Source organism: Phyllobates terribilis, unplaced genomic scaffold (assembly GCF_046119375.1).
Source record: "Phyllobates terribilis strain yellow unplaced genomic scaffold, ASM4611937v1 Scaffold_1__5_contigs__length_1240528914, whole genome shotgun sequence".
Taxonomy (NCBI): domain Eukaryota; kingdom Metazoa; phylum Chordata; class Amphibia; order Anura; family Dendrobatidae; genus Phyllobates; species Phyllobates terribilis.
Genome location: NW_027362761.1, coordinates 563,567,667 through 563,582,586, shown reverse-complemented (window position 1 = coordinate 563,582,586; position 14,920 = coordinate 563,567,667). Strand labels below are relative to the sequence as shown.

Here is a 14,920-nt window from a genome sequence, read left to right as displayed (position 1 = left end):
TTTTCAGAGGTACTGTAGATGCAGATAAAAATTATTTTTAATTTGCAACCTGATGGAGGTCAGTATAGATGGACTAATAGACCAAGTCCCACACACTGCTAGAAGCCCAAATATTTTTTCAGAGCTAGATGCAGAAAAAAATTATTTTTAATTTGCAACCTGATGGAGGTCAGTATAGATGGACTAATAGACCAAGTCCCACACACTGCTAGAAGCCCAAATATTTTTTCAGAGCTAAATGAAGAAAAAAATTATTTTTAATTTGCAACCTGATGGAGGTCAGTATAGATGGACTAATAGACCAAGTCCCACACACTGCTAGAAGCCCAAATATTTTTTCAGAGCTAGATGCAGAAAAAAATTATTTTTAATTTGCAACCTGATGGAGGTCAGTATAGATGGACTAATAGACCAAGTCCCACACACTGCTAGAAGCCCAAATATTTTTTCAGAGCTAGATGCAGAAAAAAAATATTTTTAATTTGCAACCTGATGGAGGTCAGTATAGATGGACTAATAGACCAAGTCCCACACACCGCTAGAAGCCCAAATATTTTTTCAGAGCTAGATGCAGAAAAAAATTATTTTTAATTTGCAACCTGATGGAGGTCAGTATAGATGGACTAATAGACCAAGTCCCACACACTGCTAGAAGCCCAAATATTTTTTCAGAGCTAGATGCAGAAAAAAATTATTTTTAATTTGCAACCTGATGGAGGTCAGTATAGATGGACTAATAGACCAAGTCCCACACACCGCTAGAAGCCCAACTATTTTTTCAGAGCTAGATGCAGAAAAAAATTATATTCAATTTGCAACCTGCTGGAGGTCAGTATAGAAGGACTAATAGAACAAGTCCCACACACTGCTAGAAGCCCAAATATTTTTTCAGAGCTAAATGAAGAAAAAAATTATTTTTAATTTGCAACCTGATGGAGGTCAGTATAGATGGACTAATAGACCAAGTCCCACACACTGCTAGAAGCCCAAATATTTTTTCAGATCTAGATGCAGAAAAAAATTATATTCAGTTTGCAACCTGATGGAGGTCAGTATAGATGGACTAATAGAATGATGCTATGCCCAAAAGATTTTACTTCACTAGGTGCAGTAAAAAAATTGGTATTCTATACACAGGTGTTATATCTTGCAACACAGATAGGCTACTCCACTGACTAACAGACTCTGCAATAAGCCAAAAAGGATTAGCTTTGCTAGATTCAGCCAAATGCTGTGAAAAAAACTTGCACAGCACTGGCACAGACCTGCCTGGCAAAAACTGATAGGAACTCATGTAACCTAGTCCTGAAAAGGACTCCAATTACAATTAGTCTTTACTCCCACAACCTATCTATTTAAGAGCACAGACCTCCCTGATAAAAGTCGTAGGAAATGCTGTAACCTAGTCCTTAAAAGGACTGCAATCACAACTATTCCCTACTCCCAAGCTATCTGTATATTTGTGCGAAAATTGGCTTGAAATTAACAAGGTATAGCGCACACAGCAACAGCGGTGCCGTCTAACACGCAGCTGCAGCAGTGAGAAAATGGTGGCGACGGGGAAAATGGCTTGGTCTTATAGGGCAAGGACATGTGACATACACTGCCAATGACACATGCCCTTGCTTGTGTGAAAAAAAGCACTTCGCTCCGTGTGTGCGCTGCTGATAGGCTGACAGATTGCACCTCCCCACTGCAAATGCGGGAAAGAGAAAAAAAAATGGAGATCTTCATTGTTCCTGCAGAGATCCATCCCCTGCCCCTCCCCCCACCCTGCTGTACACTCAAACTGCGTATTAACATTAATTTTCATCATTACTGAGAAAAAATCCAGTTATGATTTTGGTGCACGAACAGTTATCGAACATAACCTCGAACAGCCGAATTTTTCTCAAATTGTTCGTGTTCGCCGAACGGCTCGAACACCGCCCAAAACAGCTCGAATTTGAGATTGGCGAACAGTTCGAGTAGAACAACGCTCATCTCTAATCCTTACCTGAGAGTGAGATATCACACCTCTGGGTGAGGTGCAATACCTCTGTAGCAACCGAGCCCTCAGGGTGCTACAGTTCCATTTATCTTCAGCCTAGGTGACGTATTGCGATACAGGGCCGTGATTTTGGCTATAAAAGGGTCCCCTAGACCCCTACCCCAAGCTTTTTAAGAGAATCATATATGGCGCGTCAGGAGACTCTATGGAATGCTTTCTCAGCATCCAACGAGAGTATCTAATTACAAATTTTTAACTGCATCTAGCCCAGGAAATACTTTGTGCCTAGTAGCAGTGTCTGCTAGTCAGCGGATTATCCCGGCTGTTAAGCAAGCTACACCACCTGTAGTTTGGACACTTAATTTTTTCAAAGAAATGCTTCGGGACCACGGGATACTCAGTGAAGAGCATCAGGAGGCACCCCAAGGCATAGGGGCTGGGACTGGCAGTAGGATGCCTTGCGGTGGACAGCCGAGCTCGATCCTTATAAAAGCTTTTTAACTGCAGCAGCTTTAGTGGACGCTACTGGAGCTGGAATTACGTGGCTGCTGGCATGAGACTTGCCCTCCAATAGATCCTTGTAAATGGATTTAAAATGTATTCATTCAAATTAGAGAGACAATTTAAATTAAAAAGCTTAGAGCTGCCTCCACCACAGGGGGGCTCGCTCGACCCACCAGTGGACAGGCACCAGTATTGGGAGAGGGGGGCTGGCCGTCAGGGTTCACCGCGGCTCTGGCACAAACCCGGCGACACGGAGGTGGCACGGGCAGGAGCGGACTGAACGTGTCAGCTTCTCACTTTTTGGATTTTAGAAGGGCATGACATGCCTATATCTGTGTCTCCCCCTCCTTTTACTCCTCCACCTCTTTTCTTTTCACATGACTATATGTACTTGTCACTTTTCCATGTGTTAGTTGTGTCTTCTGAGCAGTTTGTCAGCTTTTGGACACCTTTGAAGGTGTTTTCTATGTGTTTCTATGTGTTTTTGTTTGCCTGCCATTGTTTTTAACGGTGTTCGAAGGTGCTCGACGAACAGTTCGGCGAACACACGGGTGTTCGACGAACCGAACCGAACTCGAACACTACGGGGGTGGCTCAACACTATTGCTAACATGTTTGTAAGTAGAATTCTATCTTACTTTTGGATGATCACATAGAAACTGAGCGGCTTCTTCAAAATATTTTAAATCCATCTCTGTGGGGGAAGTAGCAAAACATCATAAGCAAAATAAGCCAGAGCAAGAGAGGCAAAACCACGGCTGGCCAAGAGGCTACTGCGAAACTCTACAAGACCACCAACACCTCCAAACATGTCAATAACTCCCGGAAAGGGTCCTTCACCTAAAGAGAAGACAAAGTGGAAAAAATGGATTTCAACCATATTGAAGACCAATAAAAGGGAGCTCCATTTTTTTAACTTATTCAAAAATTTATTGAAAATTGGTCTCACCACCATGTATGTTTTATATCTGTTTATAAGAAGTCCATGTCATGCTGGAAAGTTAAAGGAAAGCCTAAAGTTCAGAATGAGGCATCAGCATTCATTGTACGCTTGCGAGCAGGACCCTCACTCCTAATGTAACTGTTTAAACTGTTTTACTTGTATTGAATTTATTGTCTGTATATGTCACCGCTTAATTGTAAAGTACTGCGGAATATTTTGGCGCTATATAAAAATTATTATTATTATAGGATATGCCATCTGTTTAAGATCATCAGGGGTGCAATCTCTATGTCCCTAAGCAACCTCCCAAAACTGGTGTAGGGCAGCCTACCATTTATTATTTTTCCCTGCAAAGCCGCGCTGCCGGCTACCAGCCAAGGAACTGCTGCCAGCTACGACACAGAGCAATATACTACTGCTGATTGTCCCTTCATGATTACGATCATTGGGGTTCTAGGGATGACATCACTTTAGGACATGGAATGTAAACGGTGTGTGACTTGTGCTAATGGGCATATTAATTAACCTTGCTAAAATGGATACCACAAATTACCCAGCACCCATGGATTTCAACCCTCACAAGTCTTAATAATAACTGTATATCAGTACATGAATATGGTTATTAATACAACTGTATGGTAGTTACTGTATAATTAGGTATGTTTATTTGCACACTTTTACTTACCAGGTGGTAGAAAAAGTGCTCCTCGTACCCGTCCTTCTCTTAATAATATTCTCTGCACTCCGGGAGCTGCGTACCATCTTTCAATGACCTTGGTGGCACAAGGTATGTCTTCAGGAACATTGAGCACCAATGAGGAATATAGCTCCAAATGAACCAAGAAAGGACTTCCCACTACATCACGTTTTATCAGCCTTAGAAATGGAATTTTTGGTTTAAGAGCCCAGAATAGGCCCATAGGACAAATCCCTTGGAAGTCTCCACCAGTGGCCGGAGATTTCTCTAAATCCACTTTCCCTTCCATGTCTGTCTTGTAAAAAGCTCTGGAGTAAAATATCTGTCCTTTCTCATTCTTCAACCATGTTCTTACAGTGATCACCTGCTCAGGGGGAAGGCCCCATGCTTGGATCTTCACTGGTTCATCCACCAAGTAGATCTCAGGAGTAGTGTTGAGCCACCCCCGTAGTGTTCGGGTTCGGTTCGGTTCGTCGAACACCGGGATGTTCGAGGAACTGTTCGTCGAACTGTTCGTCGAACACCGTCGAACACCGTTAAAACCAATGGCAGGCAAACAATAACACATAGAAACACATAGAAAACACCTTCAAAGGTGTCCAAAAGCTGACAAACTGCTCAGAAGACGCTTTCTTTAAAAAAGCCGGCCGGCAATTCAGCAGCGGCATACACCGGTACCCGACAATTTAGACAAGAAGGAATAGAGCCTCACACATAAATTAGATAGATAGAAACATGTCAGTCACATATATATGAAGTACAGTGACAGTGTTGCTTACTGTACTTGTCATTTAGTGTAAAGGATTTATTAAAAAATATAATAGTGTTTTCATGCACCGTCTCTTTAAAAAAGCCGGCCGGCAATTCAGCATCTGTACCCGACAATTTATAACAGACAGAATAGAGCTTCACACATAGATTAGATAGATAGAAACATGTCAGTCACATATATATGAAGTACAGTGATAGTGTTGGTTACTGTACTTGTCATTTAGTATTAAAATAAAGGATTTATTATTAAAAAAAATTGTCGTGGGGTTCCCCTTAATTTTAGTCTCTAGCGGAGGTTAAGCAGACAGCTGGGGCAGATGTTTGAAGCCTGGGAAGGGGGTAATACCCACGGAGCTTCCCAGGCTACTAATATGAGCCCCCAGCTGAATACATAGCCTTTACTAGCTATTAAAATGGGGGACCCCCCCAAAAAAATGACGTGGGGTCCCCCCTAATTTAATAGCTAGCAAAGGCTAGGCAGACAGCTGGGGGCTGATATTAATAGCCCAGGAAGGGAGCCATGAATATTGGCCCCCTCCCAGGCTAGAAACACCAGCCGTCAGCCGCCCCAGAAATGGCGCATTCATAGGATGCGCCAATTCTGGCACTTAGCCTCGCTCTTCCACGCTGCCCTGTAGCGGTGGCAGGGGGTAATAGGGTTGGGGTTGATGTCAGCTTATAATGCCAGCTGACATCAAGCCCAGGTTAGTAATGGAGAGGCGTCTATAAGACACCCCCATTACTAACCCCATAGTCAAAGTTAAAAGAAAACACAAACACCCAGAATAAAGTCCTTTAATTGAAATAAAGACACAATCCTTTATTGTTCTAAATTAAACCATACTTACCATCACGCCCATTCCAGCTGAAGCCAACGATCTCCTGCAATAAAAGAAAAATAATAAAGCAACATCATCCTTACCTTTCCATGGTTCCCACGACAGCTTCAGCTCTGCTACATCGAGATGACAGGCTGGACCGCAGCAGAACGCTGCCATCCAGCCTGTCATCCCGCAGACACTAAGAAGCACAGGCATGCTTGCGCTCTGCAGTGTCTGGCTGTGACGGCATAAAGATGAGACGAGTTCATGTCCAATGAACTCGGCGCACCTCATGCACGTCACTGACAGCGTGGGAAAATTCTCACGCTGAAGCGCTGAGTGCAGGAGAATTCTCCCACGCTGTCAGTGACGTGCATAAGGTGAGCTCATGTCCAATGAACTCAGCTCACCTCCTGCACGTCACTGACAGCGTGGGAGAATTCTCCTGCACTCAGCGCTTCAGCGTGAGAATTCTCCCACGCTGAAGCGCTGAGTGCAGGAGAATTTTCCCACGCTGTCAGTGACGTGCATAAGGTGAGCTCATGTCCAATGAACTCAGCTCACCTCCTGCACGTCACTGACAGCGTGGGAGAATTCTCCTGCACTCAGCGCTTCAGTGTGAGAATTCTCCCACGCTGAAGCGCTGAGTGCAGGAGAATTTTCCCACGCTGTCAGTGACGTGCATGAGGTGAGCCGAGTTCATTGGACATTAACTCGGCTCATCTGGATGCCCTCACAGAGAGACACTGTGGAGCGCAAGCAAGCCTGCGCTTCTCAGTGTCTGCGGGATGACAGGCTGGATGGCAGCGTTCTGCTGCGGTCCAGCCTGTCATCTCGATGTAGCAGAGCTGAAGCTGTCATGGGAACCATGGAAAGGTAAGGATGATGTTGCTTTATTATTTTTCTTTTATTTCAGGAGATCGTTGGCTTCAGCTGGAATGGGCGTGACGGTAAGTATGGTTTAATTTAGAACAATAAAGAATTGTGTGTTTATTTCAATTAAAGGACTTTTTTCTGGGTGTTGTGTTTTTTTTAAATACTTTACTAGAAATTCATGGTGGTCATGTCTAATATTGGCGTGACCCCATGAATTTTGGGCTTAGGGCCAGCTGATAATGCCAAGCTGGCCCTAACCCCTTTATTACCCAGTGAGCCACCGCATCAGGGCCCTGGATGAGTTGGGTACAGCGCCAGAAGATGGCGCTTCTATGAACGCGCCATTTTCCGGGGTGGCTGCGGACTGCAATTTGCAGCGGGGGTGGCCCAGAAAGCTTGGGCCTCCCTGCGCTGCGGATTCCAGCCCCCAGCTGCCTAGTTGTACCTGGCTGGACACAAAAACAGGGCGAAGCCCCACGTCAATTTTCTTTAAATTATTTCATGAAATAATTAAGAAAAAAAGGGCTTCCCTATATTGTTGTGTCCGGCCAGGTACAAATAGGCAGCTGGTGGTTGGGGGCAGCCCGTTCCTGCCTGCTGCACCTGACTGGACACAAATATAGTGCGAAGCCCCACGTCAATTTTTTTTTAATTATTTCATGAATTTCCTGAAATAATTTAAAAAAATTGAAGTGGGGCTTCGCACTATATTTGTGTCCAGCCAGGTACAGCAGGCAGGAATGGGCTGCCCCCAACCACCAGCTGCCTATTTGTACCTGGCCGGACACAACAATATAGGGAAGGCCTTTTTTTCTTAATTATTTCATGAATTTCATGAAATAATTAAAAAAAAAATACGTGGGGCTTCACCCTATTTTTGTGTCCAGCCAGGTACAACTAGGCAGCTGGGTTCTGGAATCTGCAGCGCAGGGAGGCCCAAGCTTTCTGGGCCCCCCCCCCCGCTGCAAATTGCAGTCCGCAGCCACCCCGGAAAATGGCGCGTTCATAGAAGCGCCATCTTCTGGCGCTGTACCCAACTCATCCAGGGCCCTGGTGCGGTGGCTCACTGGGTAATAAAGGGGTTAGGGCCAGCTTGGTATTATCAGCTGGCCCCAAGCCCAAAATTCATGGGGTCACGCCAGTATTAGACATGACCGCCATGAATTTCTAGTAAAGTATTTAAAAAAAACACAACACCCAGAAAAAAGTCCTTTAATTGAAATAAACACACAATTCTTTATTGTTCTAAATTAAACCATACTTACCATCATGCCCATTCCAGCTGAAGCCAACGATCTCCTGCAATAAAAGAAAAATAATAAAGCAACCTCATCCTTACCTTTCCATGGTTCCCACGACAGCTTCAGCTCTGCTACATCGAGATGACAGGCTGGACCGCAGCAGAACGCTGCCATCCAGCCTGTCATCCCGCAGACACTGAGAAGCGCAGGCATGCTTGCGCTCCTCAGTGTCTCTCTGTGACGGCATCCAGATGAGCCGAGTTCATGTCCAATGAACTCAGCTCACCTCATGCACGTCACTGACAGCGTGGGAAAATTCTCCTGCACTCAGCGCTTCAGCGTGAGAATTCTCCCACGCTGTAAGTGACGTGCATGAGGTGAGCCGAGTTCATTGGACATGAACTCGGCTCATCTGGATGTCGTCACAGAGAGACAATGTGGAGCGCAAGCATGCCTGCGCTTCTCAGTGTCTGCGGGATGACAGGCTGGATGGCGGCGTTCTGCTGCGGTCCAGCCTGTCATCTCGATGTAGCAGAGCTGAAGCTGTCGTGGGAACCATGGAAAGGTAAGGATGAGGTTGCTTTATTATTTTATTTTTATTACAGGAGATCGTTGGCTTCAGCTGGAATGGGCGTGATGGTAAGTATGGTTTAATTTAGAACAATAAAGGAATGTGTCTTTATTTCAATTAAAGGACTTTATTCTGGGTGTTTGTGTTTTTTTTAACTTTGACTATGGGGTTAGTAATGGGGGTGTCTTATAGACGCTGTAACATACCTGGCGGCGTCCTTGCATGGTGGTCCATCTCCCACTGTGCAAGAGGGCGCACTTGATCTCCTGTCCAGAATGTCTCTCTGGCTTCCCTCCATGCTGTCTGTTTGTGTCTGTTTCTGCTGCTTAAGGGCGGCGCCCGATCACTTCCTGCCTTTTGTACCTGCTGTGGGTCACACCCCTTGTGCGTCCTCAGCCTATTGCTGTCTGTCACTTGGTATATAGCTCAGCAGCTCCCTTCTATCCCTGCCTGAGCATAGTGTTTCCTTCAGTGTGTGCTTGCACTCTGAAGGTGCCAGGTCCCGTCTCTTGTCTCCTGCTTTTTGTATCAGTTCCCGTGTCTGAACTGAGTCCTGTATGTCTCCTGCTTTGCGGTATCAGCTCCCGTGTCTGAACTGTGTCCTGTATGTCTCCTGCTTTGCGGTATCAGCTCCCGTGTCTGAACTGAGTCCTGTATGTCTCCTGCTTTGCGGTATCAGCTCCCGTGTCTGAACTGACTCCTTTCTGTGTTCTCTTGTCTGTCCTGTCTGAACACGCTCCTAGCCTGTTCCTCTCGCCTTCTAGTGGCCGATTTCCTAGACCCGCTCCTGTGTCTGGTCTGTCCTGTCTGAACACGCTCCTTGCCTGTTCGTTCCGCCTTCTAGTGGCCGATTTCCTAGACCCGCTCCTGCGTCTGGTCTGTCTTGTCTGAACACGCTCCTTGCCTGTTCGTTCCGCCTCTCTGGGGGCCGTATTCCCAGACCCGCTCCTGTATCCCTCTGCAGTGTCGGTCTCCTCCGTACACTCAGTTCCAGTCTGAACTCTCTCCTGTCCTTTACCTGTTTTGCCTCTATGTCCATTCCCTTCCTTTTTCTGCAGAGTCTGAACTCGTACCTAACTCCTGCTTGTTGTCTCTGCAAGTACTGTGTGAGTATCTGGCTCTGTCTTTCCCTTCCTGTCTGTTCCGTGTGAACAGAGCCCTGTCCTCCCTGCTCAGCCTTGTCTGCACTCTAGCTGTGCTTGCCTGTAACCCTCTGCCTGTATTGTTCCTGAGTCCCGGTGTGTACTGGGTCCTATCCCGCCTGTGTTCCTACCTGCTAGTGCCTCCCTGTCTGCACTCTAGCTGTGCTTGCCTTTACCCCCCTGCCTGCATACCCGCCTGCCTGCATACCAGTCGTGCCTGCCTATACCCACCAGTCTGTGTGCCAGCCTACCAGCCTGTTCCTGTATTCCCCTGTGTGGGTCAACAGCCGTGTCCGGGGTCTGTCCTGGAGTAGCACCTGGTCCCTCTGCTCGGTTCCTCCTTGGTGCACTGGCGTCGTATGCCGTCGTGCGACCCTGGTCGGATCGGGTGAATACCTAGTCACGCCCCTCCAGGCATTCACTCTCCGGCACGGTCCAGTGGAATCACTACCAATCACACGCACACGCCGCTTAGCCCGGGCGTGTGCATAACAGCATGCTCAGGCCATGGTTCCCGTTGAGCCCCACGGCCTTCGCTCTTTGAGAAGTTTTTCCAGCGAATACATGCATTAAAATAAAATAAATAAATTTTTTTTCCCCCTTTAGCTGAGTTCCAGGCGAATTACGCACCCGTCCAGATGGATCTATCAGCCCTCGTTCCTGCGGATCCGCCACGTTACTATGGGGATCCAAGACAGTGTCGTGCATTTGTGGAGCAATGCATGCTACACTTTAAGGCCTACCCTCTCTATTTTCCTTCCGATTGGGCTAAAGTGGCCTTTATGATTGACTACCTAGCGGGTGATGCCTTGAAATGGGTCACCCCCCTATGGGAAGCATGGGATCCTGTCATCCTTGACCTGCAGGCCTTCCTGGTGGCCTTTCGTATGGTCTTCGAGGACCCTAACTCTGAAGCCCCTGCTGAAGCTTCACTTCCCAATATCCCGGAGCAGCCCCGACGGGTAATGTGTGTGGGTAGCGCAATAGTCCTCCAGCCCAATGAGACTACTGCCCACCCAGAATCCTCACAGGGTGACTACGCTTTCCGGAATACTTCTCTCAACCTCAAGAGGCAGTCCAGACGTGCTAGACTTAGAGGCAAGCCGTCACGCCAGGGTCTGTCCTCCCTGAGACCTCCTGACCCCAACCTTGAAGTCCCTACTGAAGCTTCATCTCCCTGTATCCCGGAGAAACCCCAATGAGTAATGTGCGTGGGTAGTGCACCAGTTCTCCTGGCCGAAGAGACTTCTGCCCATCCAGACTCCACACAGGAGAACTTCCTGCACCCGGCATCAGATGCTTCTTTCTCTTTAACCGGTGTGCATGTCCAAGGATGCTCCAAAGTTGTGGTTACCTCAGAGTCTGTGCACCTCTACTATCTGGCGGAGGATCCCCTGTTGCCTCCTGAACCCTCCGGGATACCACTCGATGACAAATGGAGAGAGACTTCTCTACACCCGGTACTCAATACTTTGTCCGCTTCGTCCTGTGAGCCTGACAATGGGTACCCCAAAGTGGTAGTTACCTCCGAGTCTCTACACCCCTCCGACCAGGCGGAGGATCTCCAGTTGTCTCCTGAACCCTTCGGGGTGCTACCTGGTAGCGAAAGGACAGAGACTCTCCTATACTCTGTACCTGATACCTCGCTCGCTTCGTCCAGTGAGTCCAACCTAGTGTACTCCGAAGCAGAGGTTACTCCTGAGTCTCTACACCCCTCCGACCAGGCGGAGGACCTCCAGTTGTGTTCAGAATCCTTCGGGGTGCCACCTGGTGGTGAATGGACAGAGACTTTCCTATATCCTGGATCTGATACCTCGCTTGCTTCGTCCAGTGAGTCCGACCTAGTGTACTCTGAAGCAGAGGTTACCCGTGAGTCTCTACACCCCTCTGACCAGGCGGAGGACCGCCAGCTGTCTCCAGAACCCTTCGGGGTGCCACCTGGTGGTGAATGGACAGAGACTTTCCTATACTCGGTACCCGATACCTCGCCTGCTTCCTCCAGTGAGTCCGACCTAGTGTACTCTGAAGCAGTTGTTTTCTCTGAGCCTCTGCACTCTTCTGACCCGGCGGAGGACCTCCAGTTGTTTCCTGAATCCTCCGGGATACCACCAGATAACAAAGAGACAGTGACTTTTCCTCATTATGTACCTGATAACCCGTCTATTTCTTCCTGTGAGCTTGACAAGATGTACCTCGAAGCAGAGATTACCCTTAAGTCTCTGTCCCCCTCCAACCCAGTGAACGACTGGTCCTCGAATTCCCTGCGGAAGATTCTGGCAGGCCTGAAGAAGAGGGGGCGTAAGGGGGGAGGTACTGTAACATACCTGGTGGCGTCCTTGCATGGTGGTCCATCTCCCACTGTGCAAGAGGGCGCACTTGATCTCCTGTCCAGAATGTCTCTCTGGCTTCCCTCCATGCTGTCTGTTTGTGTCTGTTTCTGCTGCTTAAGGGCGGCGCCCGATCACTTCCTGCCTTTTGTACCTGCTGTGGGTCACACCCCTTGTGCGTCCTCAGCCTATTGCTGTCTGTCACTTGGTATATAGCTCAGCAGCTCCCTTCTATCCCTGCCTGAGCATAGTGTTTCCTTCAGTGTGTGCTTGCACTCTGAAGGTGCCAGGTCCCGTCTCTTGTCTCCTGCTTTTTGTATCAGTTCCCGTGTCTGAACTGAGTCCTGTATGTCTCCTGCTTTGCGGTATCAGCTCCCGTGTCTGAACTGTGTCCTGTATGTCTCCTGCTTTGCGGTATCAGCTCCCGTGTCTGAACTGAGTCCTGTATGTCTCCTGCTTTGCGGTATCAGCTCCCGTGTCTGAACTGACTCCTTTCTGTGTTCTCTTGTCTGTCCTGTCTGAACACGCTCCTAGCCTGTTCCTCTCGCCTTCTAGTGGCCGATTTCCTAGACCCGCTCCTGTGTCTGGTCTGTCCTGTCTGAACACGCTCCTTGCCTGTTCGTTCCGCCTTCTAGTGGCCGATTTCCTAGACCCGCTCCTGCGTCTGGTCTGTCCTGTCTGAACACGCTCCTTGCCTGTTCGTTCCACCTCTCTGGGGGCCGTATTCCCAGACCCGCTCCTGTATCCCTCTGCAGTGTCGGTCTCCTCCGTACACTCAGTTCCAGTCTGAACTCTCTCCTGTCCTTTACCTGTTTTGCCTCTATGTCCGTTCCCTTCCTTTTTCTGCAGAGTCTGAACTCGTACCTAACTCCTGCTTGTTGTCTCTGCAAGTACTGTGTGAGTATCTGGCTCTGTCTTTCCCTTCCTGTCTGTTCCGTGTGAACAGAGCCCTGTCCTCCCTGCTCAGCCTTGTCTGCACTCTAGCTGTGCTTGCCTGTAACCCTCTGCCTGTATTGTTCCTGAGTCCCGGTGTGTACTGGGTCCTATCCCGCCTGTGTTCCTACCTGCTAGTGCCTCCCTGTCTGCACTCTAGCTGTGCTTGCCTTTACCCCCCTGCCTGCATACCCGCCTGCCTGCATACCAGTCGTGCCTGCCTATACCCACCAGTCTGTGTGCCAGCCTACCAGCCTGTTCCTGTATTCCCCTGTGTGGGTCAACAGCCGTGTCCGGGGTCTGTCCTGGAGTAGCACCTGGTCCCTCTGCTCGGTTCCTCCTTGGTGCACTGGCGTCGTATGCCGTCGTGCGACCCTGGTCGGATCGGGTGAATACCTAGTCACGCCCCTCCAGGCATTCACTCTCCGGCACGGTCCAGTGGAATCACTACCAATCACACGCACACGCCGCTTAGCCCGGGCGTGTGCATAACAGACGCCTCTCCATTACTAACCTGGGCTTGATGTCAGCTGGCATTATAAGCTGACATCAACCCCAGCCCTATTACCCCCTGCCACCGCACCAGGGCAGCGTGGAAGAGCGAGGCTAAGTGCCAGAATTGGCGCATCCTATGAATGCGCCATTTCTGGGGCGGCTGACGGCTGGTGTTTCTAGCCTGGGAGGGGGCAAATATTCATGGCTCCCTTCCTGGGCTATTAATATCAGCCCCCAGCTGTCTGCCTAGCCTTTGCTAGCTATTAAATTAGGGGGGACCCCACATCATTTTTTTGGGGGGGTCCCCCATTTTAATAGCTAGTAAAGGCTAGGTATTCAGCTGGGGGCTGATATTAGTAGCCTGGGAAGCTCCGTGGGTATTACCCCCTTCCCAGGCTTCAAACATCTGCCCCAGCCGTCTGCTTAACCTCCGCTAGAGACTAAAATTAAGGGGAACCCCATGCCAATTTTTTTAATAATAAATCCTTTATTTTAATACTAAATGACAAGTACAGTAATCAACACCATCACTGTACTTCATATATATGTGACTGACATGTTTCTATCTATCTAATCTATGTGTGATGCTCTATTCTGTCTGTTATAAATTGTCGGGTACCGCTGCTGAATTGCCGGCCGGCTTTCTTAAAGAGACGGTGCATGAAAACACTATTATTTTTTTTGATAAATCCTTTACGCTAAATGACAAGTACAGTAAGCAGCACTTTCACTGTACTTCGTATATATGTGGCTGACATGTTTCTATCTAATCTATGTGTGAAGCTCTATTCTTTCGGTTCTAAATTGTCGGGTACCGGTGTATGCCGCTGCCGATGAATTGCCGGCTTTTCATGTTTCACTGTTGGCACTGTTCCCATCGATTTGGGCAATCACTGTAATGCCACAACCACCATGGCTGTGGCATTACAGTGAGTGGCAGACAATCCCTGCATGATTGGTGCTCTAAATAGCGCCAGACATGCAGGACACGCTTTTGGTGCACGAACAGTTATCGAACATAACCTCGAACAGCCGAATTTTTTGCAAATCGTTCGGGTTCGTCGAACAACTCGAACACCGCCCAAAACAGCTCGAATTTGAGATTGGCGAACAGTTCTAGTCGAACACCGCTCATCTCTACTCAGGAGAGACTATCAGGCCAACCATACCTGAAGATCAAGGAGTCTTAAATGGGAGACAAGGATCAAGAATACACAATTAATATTAAGTAAATAAAGGCTTTGAGACAATAATTTATTGTTACAGGACCTCCACATACAAGACTTCGTATATCAGACAGAAACCTACTCTGCACTGATGAGGAGAAAGAAAATACTTACGTCATGCCTTGATAGCAGTACAGAGGGCAATTCTGTCATATGTATTCTCATTATTAGGGTGTCTAAAAGCAACAGCAAACTTAGGGGGGAGGATTTGTCTGTGTGCAAAGTATAATAAAACATTACCAAGGACAAAGAGTCCTCTAAAATCTATACCATAGAGTATCAGCAGCATTAGATACCTTTTGTGGTCCTGGCTACGGCACACACTACCATAATATGCTTGCATAACTAGAGGTTTAACGACATTGCACCCATAACATCAACCA

The 14,920-nt window shown here is 47.9% G+C and overlaps 1 pseudogene; it reads right to left on the bottom strand.

Annotated features, from left to right (window-relative positions):
- LOC141271746 (acyl-coenzyme A amino acid N-acyltransferase 2-like) overlaps window positions 1-14,656 on the bottom strand; it is a 35,256-nt pseudogene extending 20,600 nt beyond the window's left edge.
- Window positions 14,657-14,920: the final 264 nt, after the last annotated feature.